Source organism: Haliaeetus albicilla, chromosome 1 (genome assembly GCF_947461875.1).
Source record: "Haliaeetus albicilla chromosome 1, bHalAlb1.1, whole genome shotgun sequence".
NCBI classification, from domain to species: domain Eukaryota; kingdom Metazoa; phylum Chordata; class Aves; order Accipitriformes; family Accipitridae; genus Haliaeetus; species Haliaeetus albicilla.
The window spans coordinates 82,275,852-82,301,663 of NC_091483.1; the positions used below are offsets into that span (position 1 = coordinate 82,275,852).

At 53.0% G+C, this 25,812-nt stretch overlaps 1 protein-coding gene across 2 annotated transcripts in view; it reads right to left on the reverse strand.

The window, feature by feature from the left end:
• The window catches only part of LZTS3 (leucine zipper tumor suppressor family member 3), a 55,133-nt gene extending 32,809 nt beyond the window's left edge, over positions 1 to 22,324 (reverse strand). For both annotated transcript variants that reach the window (XM_069796888.1, XM_069796872.1), the window contains exon 1: positions 22,057 to 22,324. The gene's annotated coding sequence lies outside the window, so the exon portion shown is untranslated. The remainder of the gene's footprint in view (positions 1 to 22,056) is intronic.
• Between the last annotated feature and the right edge of the window lie 3,488 nt (positions 22,325 to 25,812).

Here is a 25,812-nt window from a genome sequence, read left to right on the forward strand (position 1 = left end):
TTTAAGCCTATGTGAGGCCCCTTCATACCCACACAGACCTGTGGATGGGAGAGGACCTTCTCCAAGCTGGCACAGGGGACTGGTGGGGGGTCCCGAGGCTGGGTTGGCACTGCAAAGCTGCGTTGATGCCAGCTGCCGCAACGCTGGGTTGATGCCAGCTGCTGCAATGGGGGACACTTTGTGTCTCCAATCCACGACAACATCTGCCTGCTCAGCTTGAGGCAACACAAACAAGCCAAAAGACTCTGGTTTATGTCATCCAGAGAGATGGTTTCCTATTCTGGCAAAAACATCCCTGCTGGTATAAGCTGTCTCCTCCTGTATTGACACAGGGCAGACAAAGCCTCTGCGGTGCTGGCAAGCCACGGCGTGGTGCATTGCCCAGGTCTTCCCGTAAGTCAGGGGAGGCTCCTGCATCTCCAGCTGCGGGTGCTGAAAGCCTGGCATGTGTGCTCCGTTGTGGTGGCTTGGCCATGCTATGTAGGTCAGGTCTGAGCTGCATGGGGGGGAAGATGTGATGCTCCATAAAAGCTAGTCCTAACCATATGGTACTCCTGTCTTGTGCCTGCTCATCACAACTGAAGAAATACACGTTAAATGATCACCTTCCTTCCTGCAGCTAATGAGAGGAATGAGAGGAGCGGGTTCTTGTTCACCAGCCCCTCAAACCACACAGCCTCCGTTGGGGGGAAGGGAGCCTGTTTCTCTCACCGGAGCTCAAACCGCATTAATGCTGGCCAAGACCTTAATCTAAAACTTACGAGCTGAAAGAAAAAGTGTGTGGGCAAGCAGTGTTGTCCTTTTTCCCTGCTCTCCCTTCATGCCTTAGCTGAACAACCCCAGGAGAGGCAGCAATGGTGCCAATGCTGACAAGGTCTCCAACAGGCAGTGGCCAATATTCCTTGAGAAATCCAGGCATTACCAGGTTTCCCAACTAATTTCTAGGCCGGAGAAGCTTGCTTAAACATCCTTGGGTGGTTATTGAGAACGAAGGAAGCAAACGTCCCCTTCACAGTCCCAAAGCACCAGGCCAGGTCTGGTAAAAATAGATTTGAGCAAAATAACTTGCAGCCAGGAGGGCTAAATTTCCACTGACATCACCAGGACTGCATGTGTCCTATCTGAAAGTGCCATTTCTGTCCATATCAGGAATCAGGGATTCGGCACATCCCCCTTGGCTCAGGGTGGACAGTTTTTTTCAGCGTTACAAGGGAGGAACATGAGGCTAGATCCTCAGCAGGTGTAAGTTGTGTGTATGCATGATGCCCCATCCTACTCCACCTCCATCCTGGCCAACCTCTCTTCTGGGCAAGACTAGGTGGCTGAATGGCTTCAGCAAAAGCAGAAGCAAGAGAGTCCTCCATCCCTGGGAAGAGGGACCTTCTGGAGGGGCAGTGGAAGACCAAGCAAGAAGCCTGGAGCACCTCTGTGGTGGCTACCAAGCTTCTCTCTGTAGGACCCAAGGTCTACAATCCCTTTCCAGGCCACAGGGACCCAGCTGTCACGGTCCACGGGCCCCAGGGAGGGATTTGGCTGACTGAAGGTGGGTGTGGGCTGAAATGCCATCTAAATCCATGACCAGCTGATGGCCCTAGGCTCCCGCAGGAGCTTACAGTTTGCAGTTAATGAATGACCTGAGTACAACAAACACATCCCCCAGCAACTGCCTTCCCCATGGCTTCCTTGTCCTCAGAGAAACGTGGCTATTCCGTGCCCTGAAGACAAATTCCTCTGCAGTCACTGGCACTGGACCATGACTGGGAACGCGTTTCCCCAGTGGGTGAACCAGTGGGTTTGTTTCCACTCCCTGCCCTAGCTACTAGCTCTCTTGCTTCCATTTCTTTTGACCGTGCATGGTCAATTCCCCCTTTCCCAGCTCTCTAAACTCTGCCTGGGGTCTGCTTCCCAGCCACCAAAGGATTCAGGCTTGCTTTATCTCCAGGCTCGTCCTCCTCAAGCCATGCACTGGCTCAGAAAATGAGAAGGAAAGGTCTTCATGCCCCAGCTTTGCAACCTCAACTGGTGGCAGCATGGTCCGGAGCAAGGAGTCACCCCTCCCTGTCACCTATTGGTCCTAAAACACAGCAAGAAAAGACCCAGGTTTGGCCAGGCAAGACAGAAGGAATAGGGCAGGAGCAGAAGGGTGTACAGCCATAATACATGCTGCAGGTACGGGGTGATGCCTCCAGGATGTTTATCAACCTTTTCCCCTGAATATTTGCAGTCAAGGCAGGGTTTACTGGTCATGACAGGGGACTGTGTCCCTTTTGACCAGCACTGTTGGTGGAGGAAGCCTATGTCTTGGAGGCACCTGTGTCTCTGACCTCTGTTGCCTGTCCAGCCACAGGAGAAAGGTGGTGGGACAGAGAGAATTTGAAGCAACAAAACTGAAAACCTCAGAAAGGATCCACAGGCAAAAATCACTGGTTTGGAAGCATTTTTGGCTGGAGACCTGCAATCACCCTGTGATTTCACCCTGGCCGAAGTGACTTTGTGGGTCACCTGGGAGATCTTCGTGCACACTGGAGCAACCTTTGGAGCAACAGAAGCATTTGTGTCCCACCAATCCTTCATCCCTACAATGACAAACTGCAGTTTTCTTCTGCGGTTCACTTGCAGCCTCAGCATCCCCCAGCCCCTTCTTGGGGAGGGGGCAGTGGGCTTTCCTCCACAGTGTGCTGGATGGAGCAGATGGCTGCCTAGCATCTGCTGACGTCCAAGCCACAGTAGATGCCAGGGCTGGGGGGAGATGTGGCTCCAATGTGACCCCCTTCCAGTCCATCAGGCGGAAAGGTGGACAAGGGCCTTTTCCCAGCCCCGCTGAAGCCAACGCAGCAGATGCAAAGCCATCAAGTCCTTTTGCTCCTTCATCAATGAGGCAGATGGGAAAACCCAGGAACGGGCTTTCTACAAAACTGCCCTTCTGCTTACTGTCCAATTGGCCTACTGACCTCAGCCCATCACCTTCTGAATAAGCCATAGGGAGTTTAGGGTGAAAACCGAAAAGAAAGAGTTGAGGGGAAAGTAGGGGATGGGCCAGAGAGGGAAAATTTCCATAACTGCATAATAAAAGCTGATTACATAAGGGCATCTTGCGTCATCTGCGGCTGGCATCTCTGGAGAAGTAATTACATCTGCACCACACATCTAAAGAAAATATTATCACGTTAGCTTCCAAATCCTATAATTAGCTCTTGCAAGATATGTGCCAGGGGCTTTATCATTTCGTATACATTGGCTATAGAGCTAGACACAGATATACGGACTTTTTTTATTTGCCAGCTAGGAAAATATTTGGAGTTTAGTGTGGCAGCTGACCTGAGTCCCCGTGGAAAGGGTGGCTCTGAGGTTTCGAAATGGTGTGTAAAGAGAGAAATGTTTTCGTGGTCTCCCTTGGTGCCTGTTGGGCTGGTGGGGATCCAGCAGGAGGGCAGGAACAGCAAAGCCAGCGCTTGGCTTTCCCTCCTCCTTCAAATGCTCTTTGATTTCTACCCTGGTGCTCTGAACCTTGGGAAGCCATTTTTCACTTGCTAAATAAATGACCTGATTTGCAGGGAGGTGTTGTTCTCACAGGTTTCTGGGCTCTCTGCTCCATCATATTAAACAAACCCTTTTGCTCACCCAACTTTGGACTTCAGAACCAGCTTTGGGCTTTGAATACTTCTCCCATCCCTCCAGATCCTCTGCAAAAGGAAGATAATGCTTTGAAATGAATGCAGAAGTTGCAGATGACTTGGTTTGACGGAGGGCTTTTCATGTGCTCTGTCTTGCTGGTGGAGCTGGAGGTGGCCACGGGATGGAAAAATGTCCTCTCTATGCTGCACTCATAAAGAGGGGTGAGAAATCCTCCCTGTTTCTCTCTTTTGCATTTTTCCAGCTAGAAGATACAGAGAACTGGAGGATGGAGAAAGAGGAGGACTACAAAGCTCAACAGAGCTGTAATTAGGGCCAGATCTAATGAAACCCTGCGAGCTGCCCTGTGATGGCTAAATAAACAACCCAGCAGATGCAAGGGGAGACCTGCCCAGAAGGAAGACCATTTTGCTGCTGTTTACAATCACTCTCAGGAGCTGCAGGACCTCTGGTATCAGTGATCAGAAATGGTCTTTCCAGGAAAGGAAAACCCATAGGGTGAGACAGCACACCAAAAAAAAAATCCATGATGTTTCTATCTCTGCTGACCTGTCTCCAGCCCACACCTTCTTGCAATGCCCTGGTGTCCTCTTGTGCTTTTCCTACAACACCCCATGACCGATACAAAACCATTCTCCACTGCCCCATCAGCCAGAACATGACCATCACCCGTCAAAATCTGATGGGCAATGGCCCTGTCCTTACTGGAAAAAATTTTTCTCTCCTGTTACAGGCTTTTATGTCTTTTATTGCTCACCTGAGCTACGGACCGATGGGGTACCCCATAACGTGATGTTGTATTGTGTTTTGTGCCTGCACCTCCAGGGAGAAAAACCTGCTGGCATTGCCATCCTGCCGTAACCCTGCTTACGTCTGGTTTTCACTTTGCTTGTTGCCAAAGCAGCCTTTGGTTACAAATGTGAGAAAAGGCTTCAAATGGCTTTACAAGGGCAGGGGTAAATTAAGCGTGTAGATAACCTGCTAAGCAAACAGTCCTTGAGACGCTCCACCTCTGGACTGCCAACGCTGCTTCTGCTACCAAGAGGAAAGTGGCACTGGGCTCCCAGGCTATTGCTTCCACCTCAGTGATCCTGGGGAACCATTAAAAACCCCATCTGCTTCAGAAATTATTTTCTCCCCAGCATCAGTGTCACGGGGAGAAGCTGGGGAATGACACCCTAATCGCAAAGCAATGGGCACGTCTGTCTGAGTGGAAGGGAGAGAAAGGTGGAGAAGGATGACATGGGAGTGGGGAGAAAGGGAAAGCAATTTTGTAAATGATTTGCAGAGGAGAAAACAAGCTCCTGGATATTTTCAAAGGGACACAGCAATTCTCAGTTCAGACTCTAGAGACGACGAGGAGGTATGGCAAGGACTTGGAGCCAGCTAATCTCGTCTAAGCTGACCATACCCATCCAGTCCCTTGCTCACCATCAACCAAGAGAGGAAAGCAGATCTACCAGGTCAGGTTAACACCTACCAAGCCCAGATCCCGTCTCCCAGTGGTGGCCAAAAGCCTCAGGCAAAGCAGAAAGAGCAGGGCAAGCACATCTAATATTTATCCTCCAGCCTCCACTGTTTTCATATCTCCCATTAACCACATTTTTTCCAGGCTGAAGAGTCCCAGCCTGCTTCTCTTCCAGAAGCCATGTCAGACCCTGCCATGTTCCTCTTAACCCATTCCTGTCCCACTCCCATCACAGCTGATGTCCTCCCTAGCCCTTCCTCCCCCGTGTATGTCCCTCCACCTCTCCTGGTGAAATGTCTCCTGTCCCACACACAAAGCTGATTTCTTCCTTAACCACCTCTGGGACATCAGGCTCCTTTTGGTCGTTGATAACCAGTTAGTGCCAGATCAGCGGGAACCAGCCCATGAGGACCCAGGAGGAGATGGTCACCACATTCATTTTGGGCTTGTGCTGAAGTAGGGAGCTCTCAGCCAGGCACTGCAAAGCTCCTTATGGCCAGGGTCAAGTCCCAAACACCTCTGCTTCTGCTCCTGCCTCCACATCAGGCAATAAGACGCCTTCTCCAAACTCAATGATGTCCTTGACACCCATATATGTCCTTTGGATGGAGCTTGAACACTGGATTTTCATTTACAGCATTGCTTCCCTTCCTCATCTCTAGCCCAAACCCAATGAGCATCTCCTCCAGAGCTGCAAATCCACCTGAGGCAGATGCTTGGGTCAAGCTTATCTGCTCTCCCCATCCTTTCCGCATCTCTTGCAGCAGTGAGGTGCGTAATCATCCACATCCATGCACAGCTCACACCTTCTCTTGGTCCCCAAGCTTCAAACACATTTTAGGAAAGACCTTTAACCTCCGTCTAGCTGGTGTTTCCACCACATGTGAAGGCAAGCGTGCTGTGGGTACTGACACACTTCAGCATCATGGGGAGTGTGTTAGGGAGCTGGAAAGAGCTTGCAGGCAAGAGGAGCTTCAGCTCATTTTGTACCGGGGCTGTGGGGGCAAGTGTGTCCTAAAGCAGGCCCCAGCCTCTCTCAAGGTCGTGCCAAGGACAAGGCTACCTGAAGGCAAATGCAAAAAGCAAATGACCTCTAGATGATGCTTTGAGACCCCTTATTCTTCCATTATGAGAATTATTCCCCCTGATAGTCATGATTTTACAGACCCTTATATATAGACCTCCTCCTCAGTCATGTCTTTCCCAGGCTGGACATTTTTAGCCTAGGTAGTTGTTCTCCATAAAACCCCACTCCCTACTCTTTTCCTTTCTCCGTATCCTTTCCAATCCTATTGTATCTTTTATGGGATTTTGTGACCAGAAATCATGAAAGAGTAAAGCAAGGCCAGGGAGAAGCTCCCAGATGTTGGTTTTAAGCAGCCTTGTGGTAAGCGTGAGGAGGGGGTCCTCTCCTTGATGAGCACGGACCACACTTCAGCCCTTCAGAGCATCCTTTTTTTCCCAGTTCCAGCAGGTTTGCATACATTGCTCAGCTTGGCACAGCCACCTTGCACTAAGCAAATAGCCAATACACCCTGGATCAGGCCAAGGATCCATCTGGGATCCGTCCAGCCCCCACTGAATGAGGAGAACACCTTGGTGACCAAGCCTCACACCTCCAACCCAGGTCCTACCACCATGCTTTGTGCTGTCCATCCAACCTGAATCAGCCCAGCTTCTATGGCCTAAAGCCAGGCAAAGTCTCCCGATGCTTTGTGCTGGTACTGGGCGAAGATGTGCAAAGGGAGAAGGCTGAACCAACACCTGGTCTCACCACTCCTGTATTTTTTTTCTCAGCCCTGCCTTGAGCTCAGGGCAGCAGGATGCCTCAGATGTGCATGTAAAATGGAAAGCACTTGTGAAACAAGCTCCAGAGGAGCTTGGCACATGTTACAAGCTTGCACTTCATATATTTGGGGCCAAATTCATCCCAGCACAGCATCCTTATTAATTTGTCTGGGCTGCGAGCAATCCCACGCCGTTCGTCTCACCTGTGCTGCTGACAGGGACTGCCGCGGGACCTGCCTGTACAAATACCAGAAGTATTTTCAGCATTTTTCCTCTGTAGGTTTTTAAATGAATCCATGCTGATGAATTACTCAGACATCCCCAGGAGGCTTTATAAGAGCGTTGGTGGCTTTGGGGCAGTGCTTCAGACAGCTTGCAGTTGGGAGCAGGACCACAGCTGGGACCAAATGACACACAGATATCGATCTCTGTCTCCTTTTAGCGTGGAAAGGAGGAGCACTTAGCCAAAACCCATCAGGAGGCAGGTAAAGGAAGAAATTGGGAAGAAAAGGAAAAAACCCATTGCTCATGCAGTGGTAGCTGGCCTGGGGAACTCCCTGCCACAGGAGGCAGTTGATGCCCAATGGGTACCTGGGTTCAAGGGGAAACTTGGCAAGTTTGTGGACCAGAAATTCATCACGAGCCAGTGCAAAATGCACTGACGTAAAATTTGGGATTGTATTGAGGGAATATAAAGCAGGCTGTCAAACTGACCCTTTTCTATCTATCCTTGCCCATTGTTTGTATTGATTTTCCTTGCTGTTCATCCCTAAAACACTAAGTGCCCCCACCATGTCCCAGGAAGGCAACAGGTTGGAGAAAGAGCTGGGAAAACTCAAATGATCATAATCCAGAGGGTCTTGTGTGCATGATACTGAAAAAACCCACCCACAAACACCTTAATATTTTGCTAAAGAAAAATAAACCAGGAAATTTTCTAAACTGAGGATAGATTACCTGGTATGAAGGTAGCTAAATTTGTGTCACTTGCCTGGCTTAACTTCTTACATGCTGAAAATGCAGAGTGAATTTTTCAGTAGGACCATCCTGCATGCAGTCTCCATGAAAAGACATTTCACTGTTGGGGAAACCTTCTCTTTCTTGTTTCAGTCCAGGGCAGCCAGGGCTGGGTATGAGCAGGACAGCAAGGAGGGCACATAGTTCTGGAGAGGAGAGCGTCAGGCTAGGCAGATGTGGGAGCAAGATAGGACAAGAAACTGGTCTCCAGCAGGAAGGTGGGATGGTGGGGAAGGGGAGATGGTGGCTGCCATTTCGGACATGCTGGGAGAAGAAAGAACATCACTGGGAAAAGGCAGCTTGGCCCCTGAGGAAGAGCTAAGGACACAAATCCCCTGGTAAGGACAAGTGAAACACAGTGTGGTGGATCATGGGCCACCCAAACTGTGGTTGCCCTGGGGCAAGCACAAGGAATGGCTCGGCTCACAGGCAACGCTGTCCCGGAGCCCAGCTGGAAGCTGGACAAGTCCCGTGATGCCACACTAGCAGGTAGATAAGCTGGAAGAGTCAGCGGGCTGTGTTGACTTCCAGAGAGGGTATGCCAAGAAATTTAGGACCTGGTGGCTCACCAGCACACCAACCCAGGAATGACAGCAGGCAGGGCAGCGCAGGTGTCACAGGTACGCTGAGCTTCGGAGGAGGACACGGCCATGTGAACGTGGCTACATGATGCCAAGTGGCCCTTAGACCCCAGAGGAGTGAAAGCTCTGGAGAAGCTCTCCATGACTCGGTGAGGAGCTTTTTAACTCAGTACCTGTGCATTTCTAGTAGGGGAATCACCCTGGTGCAGACAGACCTCCGAGCACTTGAAGAAGCGGATAGGCAAAGCTTGGACAAAACATCTCTGCGTGGTTTCTTGCCTTGATCCTGCCTCCTTCATCCCCTCATCCTAGGAAGCACCACCCTGTGAGGCTGGCACCTATTTGCCTTGGGAAGGGTCTTTTTTTGCCTGCTTCTAGTCCGGCACTGTCTCTGAAGAACCATTATTGCTAATGTCAGCGTTGCATTGATGATGGCTGTTGAGCTATGCCTTTGACTTCACTCCCGGTCTGAGGTGGCTGCACCACAAGTGAGGCACTGCTGAGATGCCAGTCGTGGGAGGAGGGAGAGGGGTTAAACACCCCCAAATGTCAGTGGTCTTAAAAATAGCCAGACTTTTCCCGCTCACATTGACTCACCCGTCGCAGACCGCAAATTCCTGAGACACGTCATGGGCTGTGGGGAAATGGCCTTTCTCTGGGCTGCTCCAAACAGACCGTGTGTTTGTCTCCAGAGTGACCCTTGGTCATCTTCTGAGGGACAGCCCTGTCCTCACAAGCATGCTGGGGGGTGGGAGGGTGGGAGATGGGGCAGATGTGTCACCATCCCAGCAGAGGTGGGCTTGAAAGGAGGGTGAGCTGAGCACCCTCGCTCTCTTCTCCTTCTCTAGGGATTTGCTGGGGTCCCTGTTGGGGTTCAGCCCTACCAGTGGGGTTTTCTATACCTGCAGGTGCTCTCCTCCACTGCAGTAAGGTGCCCAACAGAAAGCAGGACCTTGTGTGCGTCCATTCCCACCAAACTGGATTTCAGTTGTCTCTAGTTTGAAATCCTCCAGAATCTGGTCCCTTCTCCGGCTCACAGTCCTCCCTCATCTATTCCCAAGTGCCAGAGCTTTAACCCCACATGGGAATGGCTCAAAGGCCCCTTCTCAAAAAGCCTCACTTAGGGGTTCCAGCTAAAGAGCAGAGATGCAGGAAAGACACAAGCCCAATTATTTTGGAGATGTGGGAACCAAGAGTCTGTCCAGCTGCCTCCGGCCATCCGGCTGGGATCGCAGCCAGGGGCAATGCAGCCCCTGAAAGCCACCAGGCAACCGCAGGAGCCCACACAGCCATGGGGTCCTGTGGACCAGAGAGGTGGTGACCGCAGGAGATGGGGTAGAGGAGGGGGTCCATGTTGTGTTTAAGGGTATTTAAGCCAGACGCAAACAGTCTGGTGAGCTTCGGTGCCAGCCAACTCCCTTCTCCGTGCAGGACCCCATCCTGTCTTGCTCAGCCCTTCCCACCAAGAGATGTCCCCTTTTCAGCACCCAGATCCTCATGGTCCTAACCCAACCTGCCCAAAGCTCTGTGGTTTGGTCACCGGGGGCCCTTTCCCACCAAGAGAAAGAGGCAGAAGGGGGTACTCACATCTCCTGCCCTGCTAGGTCCCACTGGTGTAGAGACACCCAAGCCACAGCTGCAGCTGGGGTTAAAGGAACTGTTGTCATTGATACTTTGGGAGCCACTTCCTTCCCCTCCCCTTCTCCAGAATAGCTTTTTGTCTTTGGGTTTATTTTCTTTCTTTCATTAAAAAGGTTTGACCCTGATGTGTTTTGAATGGATTCAAACGTGGCTTTGAATGCCTCTTGGGATGTGGCTTTTTTTGGGTAAGAGAGGGAGGAGGGAATTTCATTGTGTTCAACCTTGCAAACCTTTGGCAAGGAAAAACATCACCTTCTCCTACTGCTGTTGCTCTCTGCCTGGGTCTGTTTCTCTCTGACAAGTCCCGTGTCCTCACCCAACTCCTCCCTTAGATCAAACGAGCCAGCCACCCCCACGCATGCCACTCATCTTTCGCAGAGCTGTTCAACAATAGCTCCACCAGCAAAACTCCTCTGCAGCGGTAAAAATGGGGTATCCGTCTCTTGGCCAGCTCATACCTGGCCAGGTCTGACGCAGTCTCTTTATGAGCTGCCAGGGGTCTTCACCCCTCTGCTGCAGCAAATACAAGTCACCACAAAGTCCCAGCGTGTCCCTTGTGCTGCTGAGACCTCACGGATGGGTCCAGCTGCTTCTTGCGTGTTTGGAGACTCGACCACCAGGTAAATGGTGCAAACCCAGCATCTCCCTTGGTATCCACCACTGCCTGCTTTCTACCTCTGCCAAGTGCTCAGAATGCATCAGAGATGGTTACGGGGGGTAACGGGAGCCTCAGGTGATGCTGACACGCAAACCTGGCTGCAGAGATGGGTTGCATCTGCTGTGACCGTGACACTTGGCCCTGGGACTCCCTATGGACCCCTATGTGATTTCAGAGGAGGACAAGTGACCCACACAGATGGCAAGGTGACAGCATTCTGCAGCCAGGGTTGCTGGCAGTGACTGATGGCGTTACATGTGGTTGAGGCTTGTTTATGATGTTTATTCAGCCAGTGGATTCCCAGCTAATAATTTCATCCTCTTAAAATGAAGAATAAAAGGTCTGGCTAACAAACTGGCCTTTTGGCAGCACTGGCAGAGAGCCAAAGGGTCTTGGAGATCCCAGTTTCATTTGGGCTGTCTTTTCTCCATCCAAAATACAGAAGAATGAACACTGGCTACCAGGACAAGAGCTTGTTGGTATTTTGGCTCAAGAAAGTTGTAGTATTTACTCTGCAATTCAGTTTGCAATGAATGAATCCCCTTCCCATGCACTGGCCATATCAGATCTCTGCTGGAGGTTCATGGACAACAGGGAGGAAGCGGCTTTTGATTTGATTTTGCAAAATGAAGAGCAGTGAAATAACTGAGCTGCAGCAGCATTCCCTGTCCCCAAGCTGGAGATCAGAAAATTGTTGATAACAACAGAGAAAAGGCAGAAACGCTCAATAATTTCTCTTCTGGCTTTGGCAAAAGCAGGCTGATGTTCTCATATTGCACAGGGGCAACAAAGTGCTTTCTAGTCCATTAGTAACCTAGGAAGATACTAAATGGCATGGCCTAGGGATAAACATTTTTAAACAGCAGGCTTAGACTAATTTGCTCCCCAGAGTCCCCTAGAAGCAGGGTGAGGAGTGGTGTGGCCTGCTGCTCATCCTCTCTAAAAAGTCCTGGGATTTCTCTCTGATCCCAGATGACCAGAAAGATGATAATTGCAGGGCAATATTGAGGAAAAGGGGAAAGAAGAAGAGCTGGAGTGATGCAGCTTAGCCCGGCAGAAAGTGATGCAGGACTGGAGGGATGGAGCGTGGGAAGCTGTCAATATAAATAGGTGGCTCATGCAAAATAGGACTTTGCAGATTCGTTCAACTTCATCTGGGACAAATTGTATTAGATGACCCAGGCAGCTTCGCAGATGGAAATATGCTCATGTGAGGTGCTTTGGTTTGGAATGACGTGGTTATTCTGGTTAAAAAATGAGTATGAGTTATCATTAAAGTGTGTGATGGGGACCGGTGAAGTGATGGATATTGACTGGATGCCAAGGGGGTTGGGACAGGGGTGTTTCCATCTGGGCTCCATGGAGGTGCTCCCAGTCTCCATCCTCCCTGTGCAGCTGGTGCTTAGAGAAAAAAGGACTAGGAAGAGGAAAAACTCAATGATCATTCCCCATATCTCCCCTGCCATAAAGCTTTTCAGGGATACATCACACCCAAGGTTGTCTTTGGTCCCCCCAAAGCGTTTGATGCCATCAGAGGGCACTCACTCTCCATGACACTGCCTGGTTCTTCTTCATTCAACCTACTCATGTTTTGTCCTCCCTGGCAGTGAATTTTGCAAGGGAATTATGCCCTCTGAGAAAAACTACCTCCTTTGGTTTATCTTTAGCCCAATATTTGAGTGATCCAGTTGCATTTTGAGGAAGAGCGAAGAGTTGCATCCACTCATCACTTCATGCCACAGACAGGCACTTTAATCCATTTAGGCTCTATAGTAGCTAGTCTGAATATGCTTGAAGTTTTGGTGCCTCTCAGGCTCTCTGGGAATTAAAAATCACTGTACTAGGCTTTGGTTCCCCTCGTGTGACTCCTCTGCATCTCTACAAGTCACAGGGATACCTGTAAGAGGTGGCCCTGGAGCAGAAGCCATCTCACTGCTGCGATTCCCACCTCTTACGTGGGACACCCCAACCACTGCCAACCCCAGAGGAGGCAGAATCTCCCCGGGGTAATTCATGCCAAGTACTGCAATCAGCTAATTAGCAAACAAGATCGATTCAAATGAAGTTAACAGTGTCAACAGCTATTATGCAAGCTTGCCTGTGCTGGAGTAAAGCCATCCTGGGAGGATCTGTGAGAGCCGTCATGGTCAAAAAGCCGTCGCGGTTGGGAAATGGGAAGAGGTACAGGGGATAAGAGTGAAGCTAAGGGGGGGAAAAACATCGCTGAGACAAATTAAGGAGGAAAAGTGTCAAGACTGGAAAGCAATCCATGTAATTGCTTGCAAATAGGAAGGGGATGACAGGGATGATGCCCACCACCCAGCCAGGTTGGGATGAGAGGGAGAAGTCAGCTTTTCATGGGGGAAAAATCCAGGCTCCTCTGTAGGGCCCCCCCCCCCCCCCAAAAGGAGGGAAGCAGGGGGGAATTCTCCCCTCCCTGGCAATGCCAGGGTCAAACAGCTTGGGAAGAGCTCTCTCCTCCCCGGCCACAGGCATGGTGCAGTCAGAGGGCAGGAGGTAATGCTCATCCACATCCTCGACCTGCACCAGAACCAGGTCTGCAAATAAAAATGATTGCCACTTTTGGAACTGAGTTGCCAGGCTGGGCTTGCTTGGGATGCAACGACCTCCCGACAGGAGTTAGAGCCAGGCTTGCTCCGTTTCTGTCTGTAAGCATCTCCTTTGGGAAATGCAAGCCTGAAACTGGATGGGGCTATCAGGGTGGGACGCGGAGCTCTGGGACCAGCTCCAACCCGGAGCCAGAGGCCAGCGTAAAGCCTGTAGAGGCATTGGCTAATCCTCCCTTAAGCCTGCTGTGATGGATTTAAAGGGTGTTTGTGTCGCTCGCCCCCGGGATCAAGATCCTTAGAGGATAAGTGTCCGAAGGAAATGAAGGGATTCTCCTTCCCGCAGCGGCGGGGCATGAAACAGAGACACGGCCCCCACTGGGATACAGTGGGGGGGCTGGTGTTATCTCCTGCACGCTCTCCCTCGGAGGATGCCTGCTGTCATCTTGCGATGGACTTTCGGGCGGGGAACTTTGCTGCCTGGCTCTGAAGCTGGCAGATGCCCTGGTTTTATCAAGGCAGCTGGCCCGGTGAAACGTTATCCGGCAACCCAAATCTCTGCCTGTCTCTAAAGCCTTGGAGGGGTGAAAAAATTGCTTTTCACCCCCATGTCATGGGTGGAGAACTGATGCAAAAGGATTTCACCCAGGTCCTGTCCTGCCCGGAGCTGGGGCTGAGGGTATAACCACCGGGCTGTCCTATCTGTCCTCGACTTCTCTGCTCATTCACATGATGGGAACCATCGCAGGTAAAGCCATTAACACACTTCTGCTTCTTTGCAGGCCAAGGAGGAGGGGAAAAGACATCAACAGATTGATGGGAAAGTTCATTAAAGAAGGAACAATTAAATTTTCCAGCTTTGAGGAATAACCTCTGGGTGGTGGATGCATCCACACAACCCGATGCTGTGATAGCTGTGCAGGCTATGCGGGCATTTGGCATGGGGAAGCTGCTCAGGGACAGCTCGGGTGACTTGTAGGACTTGTTTTTAAAATAAACAGAACCCTTTTATTGCCTGAAACCCCACACCCCCGACGGGAGGAAATGTATTTAACCAAGAAATGCTACCATTAATCACCTCTGGAGCTTGAGACTTTGCTCACGCCTTGGCTGAGGGACCTCTTCCCAAAGCCATGTACCCACCTCCCGTGATGCTGGGCACAACCCAACCCTGCTTGGAGCCGGAGCGGGTCCTCTGCCACTGGGCTGGCTGGTCCTACTGGCCCAGCATGTCGCAACAAGTGGGAAATAATCCCTCCTTTCTTTTCCGGCTATCAGGAATGCACCACACCTGGTGCCCCTCGGGAGTGTTTGCAGTCCTGGCGGGCGCCTGGACTGGATTGTTTGCCCAGGGATTATTATTTTTTTTTAATATTAAAAGCTAATTTGGGCCCCTGAGAGCGTGGAGGGGAAGACAAAGCCCTTGGCTGGCACCGAGGAACGTGGGTTGGTTTGGCTGGTCCTGGCTGCGTCGCACAGCCGTCCTGAGCTGCAGATCACAGGTGAGATGAGTTTGTTTGGGCTCTGCTGGAAAACAGACGGGTCGTTGCCTGCGGGGGATTACCCGCCCCAAACACACATTCACTGCTTTAGCCACAAGATCAAGTTTCAAAATAACTCATCATAGTCCCCAGTTTAGTTCCCACTCAGTACAATTCCTTACCATTGCTTCCCTGGGCTCGGGGGGGCTGCAACTCAGTCCAGCAGAGGGAAACTGAGGTCTGCAGGGTTAAGGAACATGCTAAAGTCCACACGAAATGCCAGTAGCAGAGCACGAAACAGAGAACTAACTTTCCACTCGCTTAACACCACTAAACCCACTCCTGGCTGTTGGGGACATCTGATCCCCAAAGAAATCAACCCCTGGGGTCTGCAAATGCAACTGTGACTGCATCCCGGCTTGGAAAACCACTGGGAGGGAGGAAGAGTGTAGCAGCCGGGAGGAAGAGCACAGCAGCCCGCAGATCGAAGGAAAGAGGAAAGCAAAATCCTGCTGCGCAATGGCTGGCCGGGGACCAGCTCGGCAGCAGTGATTTATTATTTACATTACAGGAGGAGCTGGAAGCCGTGGAGAACATCAGGGTCTCCCTGAGACTGGCACGAGAGCCGTGCTTTATGGGCTGTATTCGGCTTGCTCCCGGAGATGGGTATTTATGCCCTTGCTGAGCTGAAACTGGGTGGAGCTGTGGCTTCTCCTGGAGGCTTTTTGAGAAATGTATTTATCTGAGGAGAGAAAAATTTGAGCCAAGCACAGGTCCTGGTCATTCCCAGCGCCCCCCTGCCCTGGGCAGGGAGAGCAGGACCACCGTGCGTGGGGCAGGAGAGCCGTGGGAGCTGGGGAGCTGCTCTGTGCAGGGCAGGGGGATGTGGGGGTGCAGCTTTGCCCATCTCAGCCCAGCAGCCCTGATGGTTCTGGGGATGTTTTCATCCTCTCCTTTCTGTCTTGGCCTCTCTGAGCCACCCTGAGGAGCCATCCCAGCTGCCTCCCATTACAGAGACAGCCCTTCCTGCCTTTCCACCCCGCGGCTTGGAGTAATCACCCCGGGTGGACAACAGCAGGGCAAGATACACGGTCCGGCCAAAACAAACACCAACAAGTCCCTGTCCCCTGTCCCCCGTCCCCCGTCCCCCTGCAATTCCTTGCATCCCTTGATGCAGAAGACCCCAGTGCAGGGAAATGTCCGAGGTGGGCTGGCCGGTCCTCCCATCCCCAACATCTCAGGTGGGATGGCTTGGCTGTTACTCCAAGTGCTTGCGAAGGGCAGAGCAGAGGATGTAATGAAGGCAACGGTCCATGGGGAGTGGAACGAGCTTGTACTAGATCAACTGATATAATTAGAAAGCAGGGACAAGGAGATGAGCTCCTGTGCCTGAAAGCTGGTCTGTTTTTTCCAGCTCCAGCAGCTGGGCTAATAAAAGCTCTGACCTCCCCTTGTGCATCATCTCCAGCACATTTCTGCAGGGTACTGCCATGGCCGTGAGCTCAGGGACGAGCTCCCATCGTTCAATGTTTCCAGGGATGGGGCATCTACAACCTCTCTGGGCAACATCCACCACCATCACTTTGGCCAGTGCCTCTTGCCCCCCTTACCCTGGGCCCGCCAAGAATGGGCAGTGTTAGTCCTTCCCAAAAACCACGCAGCTGGGGATGCTCACCCAGTTGACTTTGCCTACCAGTTTCATGCCCAGGTTGTCTCTCTTTGTGCTTTGGTTCAGGCAAGAACCCCAAAATGGCCCCAAAATTACAACCCTCTTGCAAGACCCTCAGGCTATGTTCTCTGGTGATGGTGGGCCGGAGCTGGTGGATTTGCATGGGAACATCTCCACCAAATCCCAACTGCACAAGCCAGGGCTTCCCCGTGGAAGGAGGAACTGGCTGAGAGATCTCCGTTCATCTGCAAACCCACCTTGTCTCCTCTGCAGCACTTACTTCCCTAATAACCCCCCAAAACTTGCAAACTGGCCTCACGGCAAGGATTTAGCAGGATTTAGCGCCAGGAAAACAGAAAAACCCTGGCCATCTGGAGCGTGCAGACCATGACCGGGCAGACTGGGGCAAGCAATGTTCCTGCTGGATTTATGGGACATAGCCACCCAGTTTGGAAAGGAAGAGGTCCAATGTGCCCTGCTGCTTGGCCTTGGGACTGGAGGGAAGGAAACATGGAGAAACACTGAGCGATATAAGGTCTACAACAAGGTATGTTGAAAACCTGTGCCTATACAGAAGAGCAGTCCTATAGGTATAGAGGAGAGGCGCATCGATGCAGGATGAAACCCAACCGAGTGCACTGGGCTTGCTTTCACCTCCCCTGCAAAATAAACACCCCCATCCCTTCCTCCTTCCCGATTTGTCCCTGGCAGACACGGATCTGGTGGGCATTGCTCTGCTTGTGGAGCTTCCCAGCAGGGAACCAATTTCCCCCCGGGATTCACTAGGTGCTGGACACACGGTCAGAAACTGCTTATCCCAGGTTTTTTTCCTGGCTTGGATCATTATTCTTGCTACTGGTGCTGGGCTTCCAGAGGAAAACATGTCTTTGGGCCACATACCAAGGGATTTGGTTAATTCGTCACCCGCAGATGCACATATATTTATTTAAAAGCGCCTCTTGTTATGTTACTTGGCAACTTCTGAGCCTGTGTATTTCTCCAGCTGATAAATATTTGTGAGGTTGGTTGTGTGAAGAGTGGCATGTGTTAATAATATGATCGTCTTTCTTCTGAGCTTCCTACAAACAGAACAGGCTCTGTAACATCAGTCTAAACCTGGAGCATCTCGCTGGGCCATGATCAGGATTTGGCCCCAAAAGAAAGGGAGGGTTGCTTGTCTCCATACTGGTGTGAGGATGAGGTGTATGAGTTCATTTTGCATTGACAAATGCTGCGGTTCAGACTCTGGCAGCACCCACTGGGACCAGTTGAGGACCAAAAGGCTAGAGGTGGCTGTTGGGTGGGTGGTGGGAGCAGGGAGGATGCTAAAGCGCATGCAGGGGCTCAGAAAGCAACCAGAAAAAAAATCATGGAGCAAAAGGGAAAGCTCAGATCATTGAATAAATCCCATAACTACCAACTGCTGGAGGCTGGGAGAGTTTCTCTGATGTCTGAGCTAGCCCAGGCTGCTGTAGGTGTAGCCATCCTGGATTCTTATGTGCACGAGAGCTGCCCATGGTCTACATGCTCCAGTGAGGCTCTGGCTGCTGGAGGCATGTTATCCCATGACTTTCATCCAAAGGAAAACCCAAAATGCTTCCAGCTGCCGTGACTACTCCAAAACTCGATGCACACAGGTAAGAAGGGAGGTGCCAGCCAAGGCAGCAGTCAACAGGGAGGAGGTGGAAGGCAGAGACCTGGCCACCAGGTCTCATCTTGGGTTGAACTCCAGCAAGGCTCAGACAGAACTTGTCCTTCTGACTCAGGAGCCAGATAAAACCAGCAGGATCCACATATTCACTGCAAAAAACAACTTTGCGAGGGGGAAACTCAGCTAAGATCACAGGGAGCCTGATTTCAAGCCTTGCAGCAACTCCACTGAGACGAAGCAGGAGCTTCTGCAGCTCCTCCGCCAGGTCAAGGGGACTTTCAGCTCCCTCTGCCAGGAGAGCTCTTGGCTCCAGCCAACCCTGGATTATAAGGCATAAGTCATCTCCCTCTTTCCTGATAGCTGCTTTAACACTCGTGTTTGCTCTCCTTGCTCTTTAAGGAGCTACGTGGACCTTCTTGCCCCCCTGGAAGGTGAACCTCCTCCTGGCTGCATTTTCCCTGCCTGGTCCCCTCCTGTTCTGGGACCACCACTGTGAGGGTCTCAGGAGAGATGTCCTTCTCACCCACCACCCCACCAAGATGTGTTCCCGCAGGAACAGCGGGAAAAGGCAAAAGTCCAGCCCTTGGCTTCCAAAAAATGGGGGGTGTCGGCATGGTCCTTTCCCCCCACAATGGTGCCTGGGGCCACGGGGCAATGGGAGAGCTGAATTTCGGGTGCAACATTGCTCCCTGCCGGGAACTGGCTTATTGCAGGGTCTCAAAGAGCTGGGACCACCACCACCTCCAGGATGGAGCATCACAGCCTACCTATGGCTCCTGGTGCCACCATGTCCTGTACGAAAAGGACTCCCAGGCTGCGGGAAGCACAACCAAAGGAGGAATCCAGCAACCCAGCGTGGGGTATAAAGGCTTTACCCACGGAGGAGAAACGTGGGTGAGCCAGAGGTTCTGGGGGGGGGCCCTGCCTGCTCTCCCCAGTCTGTGGGGCAGGGACATCTGGGCTCCTGGATGCGTGCCTCCATTTCACTTTCAGATCCCTCAAATAATAACCGTGTTTGCCAGCTCCTGTGACAAGAATGACTAATGGGGAAAGATCCTCTGCGAAGGGAAACAAGAAATCTCCTCACTTCACCCTTTGTTTGCTGAATTTCTCTGACAGCCCCGGGGCATGGCTGGGCTTTCCTTGGTGTGCTCAGTTCCCCTTCATGAGAAAGCAGATTTTAAGCCCTACAACAGCTCCAGCCACAGCCTCTTAACTCTTAAGCTTCCCCGTCGGGACATGACTCCCTTCAGAAACTTTTTGCAGCCCGGTTTGTCCAGATGCCTGCTCCACGCTGAGTTATCATGCAGCGAGTGCCTCTGACTGCTGATGTAACGTGGTTTTCACAGCGCATTTGGAAACCACCCTCCCCATCTGCCTTTTTTTGAAAGGCAGGGGACCGTCTTTCCTCCTCTGGGGAGGGACGAGCGATCAAGAGATGCCCTCATTTTGCACCATGACACGGTGATGCCCCTGCGATGGATGCTGCAGTGGGTGCCCAGGGCTGATGCTGCAGCCCCCATGGAAGCTGGGGTTCTCCCAGTCCCATCTCTGGAAGGAAAAGCTGCTGCCGCCTCCCAAATATTTAGGCTCCCGCAATCAGATATTGGACTTTCAACTGCTTTTCTACCTCCTCCTTTTGGATGTGGGGGCTGGGGATTGGTCCCTTAGGACATCAGCCCAGTGACCCAGCAAAGAAGAGTTCAAGGAGGAGGGAGTCTCGTCCCTGTATGGAGCCCATGCAGCCACACACACCGCCGCACCGCTTTTTAAATGCCCACCCCTGCAGCAGGGAGCCAACGGGGGAAATTTCAGCCCCTCCACACATTCCTCCTCTGCCCCATTGTCATCACAAGGCCAACGCTCCAGGACAACGTGCCTGGTTCCCTTGCGGGAGCCTGGACACCGCAGACGGGGAATCGCACCGCTCTGGCATTTCCACGCCTGTTTTCAGACCATTCGCCTCCCAACCTTTGCAGAAAATAAATTCCCCGGCCAGGCTGAACTTGGATGACAGCATCACATGCTATATATAGCCACGGCAGATCACTGCTCGAACCGGGGCCACACATAAACAAACTGCACGGTTCCCTGCGTGGAGAGGGGACGGGCGAACGAACCGCACGTGATGGAGGAGCCTCCCACCCCCGGCTGCTAGAGACCGGGGGGGTGCTTTTTGATCCTACACCCTCTTTTAATGCCAGCATCTCCCTCGAGGGCTCAGCTGCTGGCATAATCCACTGCCCGAGCGGGTTTGTGGGTGAAGGATGTGCTGGAGGGTGTTGAAAGCAAAGCACAGAAGAGCTGAGGGAGTTGCCAAAGGTTATCCCGCGGGGCAAGTGGCATCCCCTGACTTGAATTACACCCTGTGACTCCCAGCTTGAAATAAAGAAGCTGTTGGCATCACCCCTCTCGTGTACTGCGATGTGGGGCAGAAAATACCAGCACAGCCCCACTACAACATCTGCCCACCCCTGCTGCCTCCGCTCCACGTCTCTCTGCAGCCCTCCTGCTTGGCATCTGCCTGCTCCTCTCCCTGCCCGACCCTCTGCCGTGGTGCACGGAGCGGCACGGGGTGCAGGGCAGAGGGAAGAGGGTGTCAATGTGCAAGGGGTACCCACGCCTGGCTCGGCTGGCAGGCCTCGTCCTCCTTCCCCAGCTCCTCACGCGCGTGGGGAAGAGGCAAGGGATGCTCAGGAGGCTGTGGAGCATCCAACAGCCCGATGCTCTCCTCCGGAGCAGAGGGACCGGTTGGCCTGGGGGGGCAGCTCGTAGCCACAGGTCCCCAGGCTCTCGCCTCGGCTCTGAGGAGTGGATGGGGGTGACAGAGGGGGTCCCTGCGCTCCCCTCCGGGCACACCCGCATCCCTGGATGAGGCTCTCTGCTGCAGTGCAGCAGCTCCAGCCCCGCTCTTTCCCGGGGAGCTGGCAAAGGGGATGCCTGCCTTCATCCTTCCTTCATCACGATACCCTCTCCGGCTGTTCCAAACCCAGTTGCGGGGCCAGAAAGCAGGACGAGCCATCGGGATGAGCGGCAACTCGCTCCTCTCCTGCGTGGGGATGGAGCCCGTGGGCACCCCGGGGAGCAGAGGGCGATGGGGTGGGTTTGCACCCATAGAGTGCACCCATGGCTTGGGGGTTGCAATGGGTTGAGGGGGGGCAACACTCGATGCCCACATCCTTGCAAAGCCGGGGAGGCATCGGTGTTTCCTTGGGTGAAGTCCCAAGCGGGGAGCCCCATGTCGTGACGTCCCCGCATGTCCTCCCTCCCTCCTTCCCCGCCGCTGCTGGGCGAGGGCCACCCAGTACCGAGGCAGATGACATAATTCCCAGCAACTGCACGTTAATCACTCGGCCGCCAGCAACCTCCTTTGCTTGAATCCCACCCCCCATCCCCAGCCACCGCTCCCCTCCCTGACATCACCGCAAAAGAAATAAAGAAATAAATAAAAGAAGCTGAGGAAGGGGTGGAGGGGGGAATAGCCTGATCCTGCTGGGCACTGGCAAACAGGTCTGCTCCCCCCCCCCACCCCACCACCACCACCCCCCTCCCCACCTTGCACTCTATTTTTGGGTGCTGTCATATCCAAATGGCCCCGCGGGGCCAAATCCAGGCAGCTGCGACTTTAGGCACAAACAAGCCTTCCTCCCCTCTACCTCCCCAGAAATCGGCGCTGGCAGCCCATCCTCCACCCCCAACCCCTTCCCCAAAATCTTCTCCCCCCCTACCCCCCCATCCCCAAATTATCTCTGGGTGGGTGATTCAGGCGAGCGAAGGTCCAGCATCAAGTCCGTCCCCCCCCCCCGCCGCTTTTCTCCCACCCTCCAGGGACCCCCCTCCTTGTCACCCCCCCCCCCCCCCCCAAGTACCTCTTCCCAGTTCCTTCCCACCCTGAGCCTTACTCTTGGCGGGGATGCTGGGGAGTGTGTGTGGGGGGGTTCTGGCCGGTCCCCGGCGCGATGGGCAGCGATGGGCAGCGCTGGGTAGACTGGGACCAAGCTTGGGAATCACACGGCGTTGATTGCGCAGCCGGGTGGCCGCTCCCGTCCGAGGGGTCTCATCTCATTTTGTCCCTGTGTCACCACCACCGCGACACACAAACACACAAACACACACACACACACACACACTCTCTCTCACTCACTCGCAGCCACGTTTCCCCCCCCTTCTTGCGGCAAAACGGCGGCCAACCCCAACCCCACCCCCTGTCAAAGCAGCAGCCTAACAGCGAGGAAGGGAAGGATGGAGGGAGGATCTGCTCGCCTTCCCTTTAACTCTTCCCTCGCCAACCCCCCCACTCCCCCCCCCCAGGACTGAGCTTTGCTGGCTGGGGATGGTGGGATGCTCCATGGATACCCCCAGGGATAAGGGATGTCCCTGGCTGGGGATAGTGGGATGCTTCATGGATACCCCCAGGGATATTTGGGGGGGGACTTGGTTCCGTCCCCCCACACCTCTCTGTGCCCCGTAAACAAGAGTGTGTGTCCCCCCAATACAGCTTAGCCCCCCATATTACCCCACGCAGTGGGTCAGGGGAGGTGTGGGGTGTCTCGGGGCCACGGCTGGTGTTTGGGGGGGCACGGGCAGCCCCACGGCGTGTGGCTGGGGGTGAGAGCTATGTCTGTCTGCTTGCGTCCACCTTGAGACCGTGAAAAAAAACCACATTTTGGCCCTTGGGTCCCCGCCACCTCCAGGAGCAGAGGTCTTTGGGGTGGCACAGCCTGAACCCCCGTGGTCCTCCAGTGGGGCTGGGAATGGGAAATAAAGTCGAAGTGGGAGATGAAAGCTTCTCCTCCCACCCCACAGAGAGATCAAACTCCCCAACCTCCCTCTTACACAGATTAGCTAGAAAAGGGACATGCAAATGGCATGCAGATTTGGCCAAGGACTCAAACCGAAGGCAAGGCAGCTCCTGACATTGGTGTTGCGTGGAGTTGCCTTCTCCAAGGAGAAATGAGAGTTGCCGGAGGGAAAAGGAAAATAAAAGGCTCATGGTGCTATCTGTGGAGAGGAGCTCCCACTCATGGAGAGGTCGGTGGCTTCACCCCGGCGCTGGGGTTGCTGCAGGAGGGTTAGGTCCTGCGACACACACTGTCAAGCTCCAGTTCTCTCCTTGGCCCCTTCTGTGGATGTGTGGTGGTTATACTACTCCTGCTTGCCTGTCGAGAGGGGGAGAAGGGGCAGGAGTTGCTGCCACATATTTCTGCTGCTTTCCTGTGAAATGGCAGGTCAGGTAATTAATTATTCCTGCTAATAACACCAGACAGGCACTTGACTGCTCCCACAGAATTGCAGGCTGTGAGTATCTCTCTGCATAGGTTGTTGCTGGCAGAGCTCCAGGGGCTGTGTGTGATCCTCCTTGGATGGAAAGGGCAACTGAGGCCCTCTGACTTACTTGTAGACACCTTTGGGGACCAGGATTGGAGCCTGGGATGAAGCCGTCTCTCCTGTGAGTGGGACTCTGCTGCTTCCCACCAGCACTGCCAAGCAATGGAGCAGTGCAGATCCTGCACGGAGAACTGGGTGGTCCCTCTGGCTGTTAAATCTGGCAGGGGGCTGGCGATAGGGGATGGAGAAGGTCAAGTCAGACGTGTCTGCTGGGACCGCCCCACCAGAAACGAAGACGTGCCCAGGACCCAGCAGGATTACCCCTGTACATGCAATGCAGCCCCTTGCTCAAAGGCAGCCTGGTCTCCTCTGAGCAGGGTGGTGCAGCCTCTTTCAGGAGATGTGTGAGGGTATGGGGTGTCTCACACGTGAGCTGCCTACACTGCTGCCAGCCTCAGATGAACCTGTCCCCCATCGTCACCTGGCCACACGCCTCCAGGATTGAGCACCAACACTGAGACAGATGCACCCAAGGGGAGATGGGCTCCAGCTCTCCTCTCTGACCCTCCGTGGGGCACTGGGGTGCTCCTGGACACCCTGAGGGGATGGGAGAGGATGAAGAGGGAATCCGCATGTGTCCCCCCACTTAAAGACGGGATATGCCTAGGCTGGGGCAAGGCTAGTTTTGTAGCTGAGAGGATGCTCTGATGATGTTGCAGCTCCACCAGGTCAGCCCAGCATCCTATCCCCAGCAGCAGCTGTACATGGACACCCAAGGAAAAGCAAAACCAGGACAATATTTCCTCCTAACAGTCTCCAACCATGGGTTTCCAGAGGGTGAGCTGTCTACAAAGAACACCCAGGTGGAGCAAAGGCCCGATGGATGTACCCTTGATGGCTGGAGCAGCAGCATTTCCCAGCTCCTCTTCCCCACTGACACGAAGGAGAGTTTTTTGCAGACCTCCGTGAGGGCTAAAAGCCCTTCACGAGCTGTGTGTGTCCCCACTGAGTCCGTCCTCACTGCCAGGCGTTGTCTCCTTCAGCAGGGGTTGAAGCCCAGAGCCTGTAGGACACTTCACATGGTTTGGGTTCACACAGCACTGTCCTCCTCTCCCATTTCAACTGCTGAGTCTTTTTATAAGGATTATCCTGGGGCTTGTGTTGGGGCAGCAGGTTTTCTGCTCTCCTCTTCTACGCCGCTGTTGATCCCTTTCCAAGAAGTGCTTGGAGATGTCGTCATTTTTACGGCAGGCCAGGATGAGTGCTTTCTCCAGAGGACATTGCAGTGCCTCTGCTCCTTGTCCTCATCACGGCCCGCTAACATCTCAAGTGGACTTTGTTTTCCTTTATTGGCTGAGTGTTTTGTGTGTCTTGATGTGGTTATCATGCTCCAGCCGTCAGATTGTAGCGAGTCCCAGGGAGAAGGTGCCAACTTTAACATATGCCTGAACAGTTCTTTTCAGACATATACAAACTGGAACAATGCCTTGCTGAGAATATGCTTGTTGATGCAATTTGCCAACTGTGGTTTCAGATCTGCTCTTTTCAGCAAGTACCAACTATTTGTAGACAGTGCAAAATCTTGGATAGCCGGGGACTGATGGGGTCTCTGGAAGTCTCTCTCCAGCCATGGAGGAACCAGGAGGGTAGATAACCTAGGGCTGAGTGAAGATCTCCATGAGCATCACAAATAATGTTCGGATAAAACACTTTGCCTCCAAGAACCTCGGTCCTTTTTCCCTCTGCTTTAGGAAGTGGCCTTCACTGGACAGGCACTCTGGTTTCTCTACCACACGAACCATGAACACGTTCTCACCTTGTGTAAGCAGGACTTTGCTCAACTCCTCACATCTCCTGAGTTCAAACATCCTCCTGTGCCTCCTCCATCAGTGGCGCTCATCATTCAGGTAGGACATCACTGGGACGTGACTCTAGTGCACCTGGACCTAAGGCTGCCCGGCACAGAGCCAACCAGGGTGTCTCTGCTCCAGCACGTCCTCGGAAACAGGACTGACAAACCTCGGCAGGTAACTGGACTGTCCCTAACTTCTTCCCATGGATTTGCAGACACCATGGCAACGTTTTAAAGAAGAGTTGAAAGATGATAACAAGGTGGGTCTGGGGTTGTGTCTAAGGAGATGGGCAAGAGATGTTTTCTCACCACCATCCATTAGGATGTGTCTCTGCCCTTGCCCACGTGTCTGCCTTGAGCTTGCAAACTCCCAGGGCATGGATCACGTCCTGTTCTTTGCTGATGAAACACTCTGTCAGCTGGTAGCACTGGATGTGGAAATGTCGACGAGTCGGTCCAAGAGCGGGAGGGTCAGCGC